The sequence below is a fragment of the Miscanthus floridulus genome, chromosome 4, assembly GCF_019320115.1.
Source record: "Miscanthus floridulus cultivar M001 chromosome 4, ASM1932011v1, whole genome shotgun sequence".
Classification (NCBI taxonomy): Eukaryota; Viridiplantae; Streptophyta; class Magnoliopsida; order Poales; family Poaceae; genus Miscanthus; species Miscanthus floridulus.
Genome location: NC_089583.1, coordinates 30,242,560 through 30,256,390, shown reverse-complemented (window position 1 = coordinate 30,256,390; position 13,831 = coordinate 30,242,560). Strand labels below are relative to the sequence as shown.

Here is a 13,831-nt window from a genome sequence, read left to right as displayed (position 1 = left end):
ATGCTGAACAGGGTTGGAAGACATGTACACGGTGCTGACATTGTCGCAGTAGACCAATGTGGCATGGTGCAGGGGTGTATGCAGCTCAGACAACAACTGGCGCAACCAAGAAGCTTTGGTGACGGCATTGGCGACCGCACGATACTCAGCTTCAGCACTGGAGCGAGAGACCGTGTTCTGGCGCTTGGAGGACCAGGAAATCAAAGTGTCACCGAGGAACACCGCGTAGCCCGAGGTGGACTTACGAGTGTCAGGACAGCCGGCCCAGTCGGCATCGGAGTAGACAACAAGATCAAGCTGACTGGAGGCTCGAATGTGTAACCCCAACTCCAAAGTGCCACGAACGTAGCACAATATGCGCTTCAAAGCTGCAAGGTGAGGCTCTCGCGGATCATACATATGAAGACACACTTGCTGCACGGCATAAGCAATGTTCGGCCATGTGAAGGTGAGATACTGCAGAGCTCCTGCTAGGCTGCGAAAATCCGTAGGATCTGCAATGGGGTTGCCATCAGCTGAGAGCTTCAGGTTGATATCAACCGGAGTAGAGCAGGGCTTGCAATCTGCCATACCAGCATGATCTAAGATGTCCAGCATATACTGATGTTGAGATAGGAAAAGACCACGGCTGGTGCGCTGAACCTGCATGCCCAGAAAATGATGCAGTTCTCCCAAATCCTTCATAGAAAATTCCCGCTGAAGCGCTGCAATAATGCGTTGGCGCAGATCCGCTGAGGAAGCAGTCAGCACAATATCATCAACATAGAGCAGGAGATATGCAGTCTCAGAACCCCGACGATAAACAAATAAGGATGTGTCCGACTTGGCCTCAACAAAGCCCAACTAGAGAAGGAACATGGCGAACCTGCTATACCAAGCACGGGGCACCTGTTTCAGTCCGTATAAGGACCTATTCAAGCGGCAGACAAAATCCGGGCGAGAAGTGTCCTCAAATCCTGCTGGCTGGGCACAGTAGACTATCTCGGAGAGGGTCCCATGGAGGAATGCATTCTTCACATCAAGCTGATGAACTGGCCAACTGCGTGAGACAGCCAACGAGAGAACTATGCGAACAGTGGCGGGCTTCACAACGGGGCTGAAAGTCTCATCGTAGTCAATGCCTGGGCGCTGGGTGAATCCACGAAGAACCCAGTGCGCCTTGTAGCACTCGAGAGAACCGTCTGCCTTGAACATGTGTTTGAAGACCCACTTGCCAGTCACCACATTAGAGCGCGGTGGTCGCGGAACTAGATCCCAAGTGTGGTTGACAAGCAGAGCTGAGAACTCCTCCTGCATAGCTGCACGCCAATGGGGGTCAGTAGGAGCGACGCGATACGTCCATGGGATCGACGACAGGGAGGTCATCTGAAGTGCCGCCGGCTTTCCCACGCGTCCTCATGGCATGCTGATTGGCCATAGGGACGATGGGAACCGCCCCAGGTGGAAGGCGAACAGTAGCAGCAGCCGGTGGTGGTGGAGCAGTTGGAGATGGAGGCCGTGGGCAACGGCTGTATGTCACCCGAACTGGTGGGACCGGCGCCATAGCAGCCTGCCCATCCCAGCGCTGGAAGCCAGGTGGAGGACCAATAGGGCGACTGCCCAGACCAGCCGGCTGGCTGCTGGAGGGGCCAGCTACTGGTGGTGCACGTGCCTGACTGCCCAGACCAGCTGGCTAGCTGATGGAGGAGCCAGCTGGTGGTGGTGCATGACCGGCTGTTGCAGCCGGGCCTGCTGTAGATGACGCGCCAGGGGCCAGGGAAGCAGCAGCAAGCCATGGGGCGCTGCTCCCTGGAAACACAGCCGCACGTGGCTGTGCAGCGGCGGCGCCGGGAGAACCTGTAGGCATAAAAATGACGACACTGGTGGAGCCATCACAGGGTCAGTAGAGTCCAAGAACTCGAAATCCTGGGGAGTAGGACGAGCGGAATCCTCGGAGAAGGGAAAGGATGTCTCATCAAAGACGACATGCCGGGATATGATGATCCAGTTGGATGACCAGTCAAGACAGCAGTAGCCTTTGTGATGAGGGGAATAGCCAAGAAAGACACACAAGGAGGAGCGGGGGGCGAGTTTGTGGGGAGTGGTGGCTGAAAGGTTGGGATAGCAACGGCACCCAAAAACACGAAGATGCTCATAAGAGGGTGAAGACCCATATAGTACCATATGAGGGGTGGAGAAATTGATTGTCTTGGTAGGGAGAATGTTAAGGAGCAGTGTGGCGGTGGAGAGGGCCTCAACCCAATAGGCTAGAGGGACACTAGCCTGGAACAGGAGGGAGCGAACAACATTATTGATGGTACGAATAATGCGTTCGGCTTTACCGTTTTGGGAGGAGGTGTATGGACAAGACATGCGTAGCTGCAGCTGCACGCCGTGAGAGAGGAAGAAGGCACAGGAAGCATGATTGTCGAACTCGCGTCCATTGTCGCACTGAATACCCTGAATAGAGACACCGAACTGTGTAGCAACATATGCAAAGAAGTTAGATAGGGTCGAAAAGGTGTCTGACTTAAACCGAAGTGGAAAAGTCCAGAGGTAGTGCGAAAAGTCATCAAGAACGACAAGATAATACTTGCATCCAGCAACACTTGGAATAGGCGAGGTCCACAAATCGCAATGTATTAATTGGAAAATATGAGTGGTTCTGGAATTGGACGCATGAAATGGCAAACGAGTATGACGCCCCAACTGACAAGCATGACATAATGTTTGACTAGCACTATTATTACATGGAATAGCAGACGATTGGGCTAGGCTAGACAAGACTTCATGACCGGGATGACCAAGACGCTGGTGCCAAAGCGAAGGACTGGAAGTGGCGATCAGAGTAGAGGCAGGCTCCTGGAACTGTAGTGGGTAAAGGGGACCGGAGCTGTCACACCTGACGATCTCTCTCCGAGAATGTAGATCCTTCACAGAACAGCCAAGAGGGTCAAACTCCATAGAACAATTGTTATCGGAAGTAAACTGACGTACCGAAATAAGATTCTTAATAAGGCCAGGAGAAACAAGGACATTATTAAGATGAAGGTTATGAGGAAAATTGGTAACGCCAGTGGAAGTAACGGGAAGAAGGTGCCCATTACCGACAACAATATGGGATGGTGATGATGAACGTGGAGTGAAGGGAGCAGTGACTATACCAGCATCAGAAGTCATATGGTTGGAGGCGCCGGAGTCGAAGTACCAGTTGCTGGATGGGGGCTGCTGCAGCGACATCATTTGGAAGTTGGCAGCCAAGCTCGCCGCATCCCAGCCTGGGGCACCAACAGCCGGGCTATAGAGGCCCGCTGGGGGCAGCGCCCACTGCTGCACGCCCGGGTGGACACCCCAGCCCTGCTGTGCGCCGGCCAGCAGTGCATGAGGCATATGCTATCCACCTAGAGGCTGCTGCACGCCGCCGAGGAGAGCGTGAGGGTGCGGGAGCGTCGATGGCCGTGGTCTAGGCCACATGTTGATGGACCCGGTCCATGGTTGATGAAGATTAGGCCAATGCGCCGATTGCTGCCCACTGTTGGGCATTTGGCCACGGCCACCACCACCGCGCTTGCCGCGCCAGGCGCGCTTGCCCCCCCCACCATTGGAGGGCTGCTGCTGACCCGGCGGCCGCTGCTGTGGAGGCGTGGCTGGAGGTGCTGGAGGAGCAGACGTCGGCCGCTGGAGGGGGCGGCAGCCCCGGCATGAAGAGCAGTAGCCGGCGCAGTCACCTCCATGGTGAGCTCTTCAAGGAGAAGATCATTGCGGGCCTGCAAAAAGGAAGGGAAGGGATGCCCGCGACGAAGGTGGAGCCCAATGGCTTCAAAGCGGCCATTGAGACCGCGGATGAGGTTTAACACAAGCGTGCGGACTAGAACGGGTTCGCCAAGGTCGCGGAGAGCATCAGCCATGCCCTTGAGCTTCCTGCAATAGGTGGTGATGTCTTGATCGCCTTGCTTGAAGTTGCGGAATTCCGCGTCGAGGTGGAGGGCGCGGGTTTCGTGATTCCCACGGAACTGGGACTCAATGGCGAGCCATGAGACACGGGCAGTGTTGCCCGGTTCGATGGCGGTCTCGGCGAGGGCATCGGTGATGGTGCCGCCGAGCCAAGTCCGAACGACGTAGTCCATGCGTACCCAATCTGGCGAGGTGGGAGTGGACACGTCGGAGAGAACGTGACTCTCCAGAGAGTGGCACAAGGAGACGGATGTTCTGCACAGCCACAGCTTGGGCATGCAGATTGATCAAGGCTGCGGCCTCGTGCTGGAGGAGAGCATCCTGGAGGGGATCGTCACCGGCGTCGGAGTCTTCGCCGCCGGAACCGTCGTCACTTCCAGGGAGGGGTTCGGTCGCAGCACGCTCGAGGGCGGCACGAGCCAGGGCAGCGCGGAGGCGAGTGTCGGCGGCGTCGCGCTCAGCCTGCGCTGCAGCAGCCACGTGGTCAGCCTCAGCCACGCGGGCGAGGGCAGCGGCGTGGCGAGCCTGGGCCGCGCGCTCGCGGTCCTCCTTGGCGAGGCGAGCAGCGTCGGCATGGGCGCGCTTCTCCTGGGCAGCGATAGCTGCAGCACCAGAGGTGTCGGTGAGGATGCCGGAGGCTGCGCTCGAGGACTGCGGAGCGTGCGGCTGGGGAGCAGGGGGTGGAGGATCGCCGGCCATGATTGGTGCTGCAGAGGATGCGCACGCGAATTTGCGGCGAGCAGGAGCGGAAGGGAACCCTAGACTCTCTGATACCATGAAAGCAATAGAGATTACGTGGAATATTAGATTAGATTGATTGGAGAGTCCTATGTACATATATATATAGGGAAGAGGAGATCTTGTGGCTTATAGAAACAGAACCAACAGAGATCTCCTCATATCTCTCTAACCAAATATAGTCTAATCAAATATAGGGCTGGCCGGCTTTACCAGGCACAGGCCCACCATACACGCACAGCACATATACATGTATATTCTAACAATCTGCAGTACAACAAGGTGCAATAAAGCATACTCCGTCGTGTTCACATATGGCCCATGCGTGTGGAAGGGCGTGGTGTCGAGGCAGCACTTGAATTTCTCTATGAAGATTGCATGATGCCGACGAGAAGTTTTGCTCTCGCACTAATGATGCGACTGTCAGAGAGCACGGACATTGTTGGGACTGCTATAAGATGCTTGCAGTCATTCACATCTTCGATGAAGCATACTGCTGAAGCTGTAATGGGAGAACTCACTCGACTTCCTCTGCAAGATATTTCTGATTCAGGCACTTTTGCTCCTTGTTTCAGCATGCAAGATTTGTGCCACGAGGACACCCAGTTTTGGCGACGGGATGCATTATGTTGCAAACCAAAAGGTTGTGCTGGATCAAACACCCCATCAGAACTATCATCCAGATTCCCAGAGCAGCTTATCCTGGTACATGTCGAATGCTATGTTTTGGCCTCTGAGTGCACCAACTTGCATAACAACAAAGGAGACGGAGCTGTCAAAAATGTCGTGGGTGATTGGCCAGCTCTGAAGCTGGGAGTGGGTTTTTCGCGCCTCATTTCTTCCAAGATAGCATGCCAGGGACGACTGCATTTGAGATCATTGAAGGGAAGGCACTGCCCGTTATTAGTGATAGCCTGCAACAAATGGATGAGACAGTGCGATCGAAAGCAATAGACCATTACATATGCCAGCCTGATCAGATGGCTTATAGAATGGCTTGGTGTTCAGGACATGGTGCTGCCTACTTCATCGTGCGGAAATCAGGCCCCGGAACAGCAAGTGTGTCCAAATCTAACAGCAGATTAAGGATCCAGAGAGCTGTTAAGAGAGGCGGTTCGAGCGTGAGTGATGAACGAGCAGGAATTCATGCTTCGCCAATGGAGTAGATATATGGTTAGGTTCGACCATGTGCCCTAGCATTTGCCACTTTTGATAAAGGTCATGATCATGAGTGACCGTGCCATAGCTTGTACAAAAATACTTGAATCATAGGGTGTTCTTTTCAGTGAGGCGATGCTAATGTGTAAAAACGGTTTGGTTATGTAATATGCTGTTCAACAGTACTAGATTACTTTTCCATCTAAAAATGCTGCAGGTGTATATTTTCTTACGAATACATATATCTTGTTCCTTGTTTGCTTGCCTTTTACCTCAACGGCTTGTTTGGATGACATGATTGTGCACAATAACTGTCGTCGTGCTGTTTATTTGTATGTGGCTTGCATTCAAAACTTCCAAAGAACTTTTGGCTGTCCGTGTCCCTCTGACTGAGAATAGCAGTTGTTGAAGTATATACTAATTAGCCAGTCTCAATATCGAGTTTCAATATATAATTACCAAGAGTGCCACGTCAACTCCATCACAATACACAATTTCGAGACAAAATTTCATAGGTTAGTCATATCATTTAATTGTTATATGGTGATATGATTATATATGGCATATAGCCTTGCAATTGCATACAAATCTTTGCTCATTTCGCGCAGATCCTTGAAACTGTGTGAGAATGAAACAAATTGCTCTCAGCGGATGTTTCATCATGTTTCATTGTGTTGGTATGTTCTCATCCTGATGAAACTCTTTTTCTATTTTTCTTCATGAATACCATGCCAAATAAACAAATTTATCTGTTTGTCACAGCTTTAAATGAGAATGAAACTCCTGCAAAACTCCCACTTTGATTGGCCTAATTAAGAGCATGAGGCTGCCCTGTCTAGGCGGTATCAGAGAGTGTCTACGTAGCATCTTTTGTGCATGTTCACTCGAGCTCAGGGTCGCACCATGCAAGCAAGTGGGCATAAAGAGCATTCCCAATGATCTAGATTTGTCATGTGGGGCCGCCATTACTCCTGCAAGGAGCACAGGAACAGGACCGTGGAGGCCCCCAGCGCGCGATGTAACTGCGAGGTGACTGCGCCTAGATGGCGCCAGCAGCGACATTCCAGGATCATCATGCAGGGAAGGCAAGATTTAAGGGATTTAAGGAGTTTGTTTCCTTTTGTTTAGCAGGCCAAGTGCCTATATAATCTGTGTACCAGTCCTCATTTGGAATTAAACAATAACAACTACCTTCCTAATCTCCCTCTTCCTCTCAATCTCAACTCCCTCACAATTGGGCGCGCAGGGGATAAACCCCTCACCATTACCGGACTAGGCTACGAACTACGTAGCTAAGGCCTGCTACCGTTCTAGGCCCTGATGAATGATGTCCTGCAGCCATACCTCCGATGCTTCATCCTTGTCTTCTTCGATGACATCCTCATCTTCAGCGAGACATGGGCTAACCATCTCCGCTGTGTCCACACCGTCATCGCCACGCCGCAGTAGCACCTCCTGTTCATCAAACGCTCCAAGTGTGCCCTCGATGTGGAGTCGATCTCCTACCTGGGCCACATCATCTCGGTAGCAGGCCATGGACCCAGCCAAGGTCCAAGCGGTGTGGGAGTGCCCGGCGCCACGCTCAGCATGTGTCATCCGAAGCTTGGTTACTATAGAAAATTCATCCACGACTACGGCACTATCGCAGTGCCCCTCAACGACCTACTCAAGGAGGGGTTCTTGTGGTCCAAGGAGGCCATGGAGGCGTTCAACGCCTTAAACAAGGCCATCACTATAGCTCTCGTCCTAGCACTGCTCGAGTTCCACCGTCCCTTCGTGGTCGAGTGCGATGCCTCCACCCACGGCTTTGGCGCCATCTTGCTGCAGGACCAACACCTGATCACCTTCTTCAGCCGGCCGGTGGCTCCATGACATTGCTCGCTAGTTGCCTAGGAACACTATTTGATTGGCCTCGTGCACACCGTCCTCCATTGGCGGCCATACATGTGTGGATAGCGTTTCCTAGTATGGACTGATCATTACAGTCTGAAATTTTTGTTGGATCAGCGACTCACCACCATTCCACAACACCACTGGGTGGGCGAGCTGCTAGGCTTCGATTTCAAAGTCGAGTACTAACCAGGCGCCTCCAACACAATGGCCAACGCACTGTCGCGCAGAGACACAGAGGAGGGCACCATCCTTGCTATCTCAGCACCCCACTTTGACTTTGTCAATCGCCTATGCTAGATATAGACCATGGATCCCACTATGGTAGTCATCTGCGACAACATTGTGGCTGGCCAGCGGGGGGCGCCATGCTCTATCTCGTCGACGACTTGGTGGCATTCAACACTAAGCTTGACATTCCGCCTGGGTCGCCTCTACTTCAGGAGCTGGTGGTCACTGTCCACGAGGATGGCCACGGAGGCATGCAGTGCACGCTGCACCATCTCCGACGTGACTTCCATGCACCCAACCTTCACACCATGGTCCAGGACTTCATCCACGTGCTGCTCGACGTGCCAACGCTACAAGTACGAACACCTCCACCTAGCGGGTCTACTCTTGCCGCTCCCTATTCTGACCATGGTGGTGGGCGAACATCGGATTGGACTTCGTCGAGGCACTTCCCAAGGTGGGCAGCAAGTCGGTCATCCTCACAGTTGTTGATCACTTCAGCTAGTATTGCCACTTCATCCCTCCTCGCCCACCAATACACAACAGAGACTATGCCCCAGGCCTTCTTCAGTGACATTGTTTGCCTACACGGGATACCACAGTCCATGGTGACGGATAGCAATATGATGTTCACGTCCAAGTTCTGGCATGAGCTCATGTGTTTGTCAAGTGCCAAGCTTCATATGACATCAGTATTCCATCCTGTAGTCCGATGGCCATAACGATGCCACCAACAAGGTAATTGTCATGTACCTGCGGTGCTTCACAAGAGACCGCCTCCACCAATGGCTGCGTTGGCTACCGTGGGCTGAGTTCGTCTACAACACCGCCTTCTAGGCAGCTCTCAAGGACAGCCCTTCATGATCATCTACGATCGCAATCCACTGACCATCTGCTCATATGAGCTAGGTGAGACACGTGTGGTGGCTGTCGCCAAGAACATGGCAGACCGCGACGAGCTACTGGCCGACGTTCGCTACCGCCTTGAATAGGCTAGGTGATCTACAAATGCCATGACATGCACCTCCAGGGTGTCTCCTATGCCGTTGGTTACTAGGTGTGGCTCTGACTCCGCCACCGTCCAGCAGCATCCCTCCAAACTCAGATATAGGGGAAGCTAAAGCCACACTACTATGGGCCGTACCACATCACCGAGCTCATCAACACAGTCGCCATTTGGCTCGCCCTTATGCCCTAGGCCCGTCTGCACGACGTCTTCCATGTGGGCCTCCTCAAGCCATTCGTTGGTACACCTCCGACCGCGCCTCCACCATGCTAACCCTACACCATGGTGCAATAGCCCCTGAGACGGAATGCGCCATCCGTGAACACCTCACCCGCGACGTCCGCCAAGTCCTCATTCACTAGAAGGACAAGCCAGCCTCCTCCGCCACCTGGAAGGATGTGGACCTTTCATTGAGCGCTATCCATCATTTCAGCTAGAGGACAAGCTGCTAGTTGAGGGGGCATAGATGCCATGTGGGGCCGCCATTACTCCCGCAAGGAGCATAGGACCAGGGTCACGGACACCCCTAGCACGACATAGGTGCACGGTGACCACGCCTAGATGGTGCCAACAGTGACATTTCAGGATCAGCATGCAGGGAAGGCAAGATTTAAAGGATTTAAGGAGTTTGTTTCCTTTTGTTTAGCACGCCAAGTGCCTATACATTCCGTGTACCGGTCCTCATTTAGAATTAAGCAATCACATCTACCTTCCTCTCAATCTCACCTCCCTCACAGTTAGGCGGGCAGGGAATAAACCCCGTGCCACTACCGGACCAGGTTACAAACTATGTAGCCGGGGCCCTCCTATCTTGAGCACCGATGCCTTGACAAGCTTTGAGCTAGCTGCTACCTTGAGCACCGATGCCTTGACAAGCTTTGAGCTAGCTAAATCAATTTTTCTGAATAGTGCAAGACAAGGGACTAGCATGAACTCAAAAAATAGTCTTGCACGCTTCACGATGCCCTTCTCTCTCACAACACTATATAATTGTTGTTGTCTCCCTCCTCCATATTTGCTAGGTTAGAGTTAGTGCTAGCTTATATTAATTATTGGAGATGCTCTAAGCATGCAGGCACGAGCAAGCGGAGACGCCATGCATTTATTTTGCGCCAAGCCTTGATAGGTTCCGGTGGTCTGAGCAAGTGGGTGTATCATATATGCATGCATGAGCAGGCACGAGCCTCTCTCCACCTGCGGATCAGTCCGGGATCCCCGCAGGGATGCCCCTATCCAAAGGAGCCCTAAGGAAGACGCAAATCCCCACCTCACGTTAGATAATTTTATTTTAATTTCCTTATATGTGGTTTATTTTAATTATATATGATTATTATATATCTATTAAAAAATCAAGAGTTGTGGTTTGTCTAAACTCTTATCATCTCGAAGGTAACTAGAGTACCGTAGCAAGCCTCATCACTATTTTATTTTGTTTTCTTTTTCTTATAAAACAGATTGTCTTGTTTTTTTTCTTGTTTCAACTAGAAATAATGTGACCTCGTTTTGGAGAAACCTCAATCAACATCTAAATTTATTTAATTTTCACCCATGACTCCAAAACCTACCAAATTTTACACCTTAACTAGCCATACCGGTTAATTTTGACCCTGTGTCTAGTTTTTTGTAATTTCCAGTTCAAATAGTAAATTGTATTGATAGTTGAGGTGTTGTATTTAGACAGTTTTGGAGTTGAGGGTCCAAAATAGAGAAAGAAAGAGTTGAAGGGCCAAAAATTGATTTATTTCTCTTGGGTATCGCCCACCCACTTTCCATTCTTTCACTTCTATCCTTGTTTCCTCTTATTTAATCATTTGCCCTGAACACCTTTCATAGAGATGTAGAATTCATCACAGCTGCACAACATCACTCACATTTGCACGAATCAAGATCAAAGAGTTGTCGGCCAATAATAAGTGAGAAATATGTTGGTGCAAAAGACGGCCATCCACCAAAATGCTAGTACGTGCGGAATGCAGATCAGTAAATTGCCATGAAAACCAGAGACCCGGACCATCCAGTGTTGGCTAAGAAGCGCACTTCGGGCAAAGCAGAGTATCAGAATGTCTCTTGTATCCACAAAAATATTCTCTTGGTTATCGCACACTGATTGCCTTTAGTCATCCCACTGTGGGTGCCAATCTTATGAATCGACATAGTATCAAAATACTCTATTCGTTCCTTGACAAATGCAATACCAACCATATCATCAATAAGGTGGCTCAAATGTTCATTAAGAACCAGCTCATGAATGGAGTCAGAGTAGACAACTTTTGAAACTTAATTTTGGCTTATACCTTGCTATTGAATAAGGATCAGCAAGGGAGGCATCAAGGTGGTCAACAAGAAATTCATGAATGAATGAGTTTGACCCACCTACTAGAACCAAAACTCGACCACACCTTGCAATACACTCCGCATTAGTTGTTGCAATAGATCGAAAGGAAGGTACATACAAGTTATCAACAATTGATGAAATAACCCCAATAGGTGATGAGGACTACCACCTTGATCATTCAGTCGGATCTTGTTAGTTGCGATGTCAAGACCATCATATATTTTCATTTTGTCAGCATTTACCATTTAACCACCAAACACCTTGGATATGTAATAACATATGATACCTATTCTGTGACAAGATTTGAGGACTGGCCAAACCTAGTGTTAAACTGACAAGATTTGCGGACTGGCTAAACCTAGTGTATGATACCATCAGGCACAATACGCCTCACAGACAAACATAGTTTCTTCACATGTAATAACGTATTGCAAAGATAAACAAATATAACAAAATAGGTATCATACACTACGTGAAAAACGGTCTTTAGCAACAGAACAATTTTTTTGTAGGGCGACTGGTGATGGAGCCGCCCCTACAGTGGCGTGCTCGGGAGGCCAGAAACCAGCCGCCCCTACAAATAGAACAGTAGGGGCGGCTGGTGATATGAGCCGCCCCTACAAATAGATCAGATTTGTAGGGGCGGCTCACTCACCAGCTGCCCCCGGGGTTGTCATTTGTAGGGGCGGCTCGATCACCGACCGCCCCTACCAATGCTGCACGTATAAAAAAGCCTCCTCGCGTTGCTCACTCCCGCACTGCCTCCACCTGCTCGCAGCTCGCTCCCTCCCTCCCTCCCTCCCTCGGCTCTGCCGCCCTCCTCCTCGCCTTTCCCACGTAGATCCGGCCTCCCCCGCCCTCCTCCTCGCCTTCCCCGCGCAACTACGACGGCGTTGAGCCCCGGCCGAGGCAGTGCACGGGTGCTGGCTGGTGGCCGGCAGCAGATCCAGCCACGACGGGCCTAGATCCGGTCCCCACCCCCACGCCTTCCTTCCTTCCTGCCTGCCTGCCTGGAGGCCGAAGCGGAGAGGGGACACTACGACGACTTGGAGCGGCAATCGATGGGCATGGCGGTGCCGTTGCCGGGGTAGTTGAAGAGGAAGCGGCAGGAGATGCGGGTCCAGAACTAGAGCGAGGCGAAGATGCCGACCTTCCAGGTGGTGCGCGCCTTGCCGAAGAGGTCGAGCGGCACGACGGACTCCCGGAGCGCACTGGCCATGGCCTCCATCCCCTCGGGGCTAAGCTGCCGCCCCACCGACACCACCTGATACCGGAGCGGCAAGAAGCTACGGCGCGGCACGGCGAAGGTTTCGGCATGCAGCAGCGCCACCTCGGCGCCGTGGAACCCGACGGCGAGGTTGACGCGGGAGAAGGTGGCGTCGGTCTTGGAGTTGGAGTTCTCCGCCAGCACCGTCAGCGCCAGCTGCAGGTCCCAGATGGTGCCTGACTGGTCGTACAAGATCAGTATTCTGAACCGGCATCTCTCCGTTTTCTTGTGTGTTATTTGAGTATTTTTGCCTGATGATCCCTAAGAATGTACTGTTTATTTCTATATAGAGCTGTCCCCTGATAGAAAATTTCCACAAGATGATTTTGCACCCTACTCAAATCACAACCATGATTGGAATCCTGCTGTAAGTAACAGGGTTGATTACACTGGTGCCACCCTATCAAGAGTCAAACTTGCTGCTTCCCTGCAATGTAAAAGTTAAATCTTGTGTTGAATGTGCCTCAGTTACTCTATTATCTTGTAGGGATCAGGTATCATGTGGAACAGATTTAACTTCCCTGTATTTCTACTTTCAGAAGAGAGTACAAAGACTGCTCAAAAGGTAGTTTTCCGTCTTCTCTGTTGCATACCTTTTTATTTCCAAAGTCCTGTTTGTCTAATCTTTTCTTCCACATTTATATATTGATGATGACTGTCAATAAAAGATTTCAGAAAAAAAATGAGAAGACTGGCAATGGATATAGAGCAAATGTTGCAGAATTCGACCTTGTTATGCAGGTTTGGATTCTTTTTTAGTCCTTGTTATGTTGTATTGACGACAGAAGCATGACCTTTCATCAAATGGGACTATTCTTCTTCTAATTGACATGAACTTGAGACAACCAAAGCTCAAACACATGATTTAGCATCCTGCCTCAAAGAACAATCATGCTTGCCCTTAGGAGGACACAGGTGTGTTTTTTCCCCTTAGAGGTAGTTTCAAGTTGCATAATCATGTATACACTTTTTTTTGCGAAAAAAGTGTATACATGATTATGCATAATCATGTATACACTAATACTGTAAAGTTCAAAATTGTCTCTCAGAAACTACTATATGTACCTCAGTACCTGCAGAGCTGTCATACCTTTATATTTAGTTTTTATATGTTATATCATTGTTTAAATCCTCATATTTGAAGGGCAGTGTATGGGCTTCATTACCGCCACTTAAAAATGGATCTACAGAGCATCAGAAACCTTTAATATTGGCTATTGCATCCCAAGACTCTGCATCGTTTTTTTGGGACCATAGTCTTGGTTCAGATTCT

At 50.6% G+C, this 13,831-nt stretch overlaps 1 long non-coding RNA gene across 1 annotated transcript; it reads left to right on the top strand.

Annotated features, from left to right (window-relative positions):
• Positions 1-13,221: 13,221 nt before the first annotated feature.
• On the top strand, positions 13,222-13,831 carry LOC136551235 (uncharacterized). The gene is made up of 3 exons (XR_010782503.1): positions 13,222-13,299; positions 13,400-13,473; positions 13,708-13,831. It is a non-coding gene; the product is annotated as an uncharacterized lncRNA (long non-coding RNA).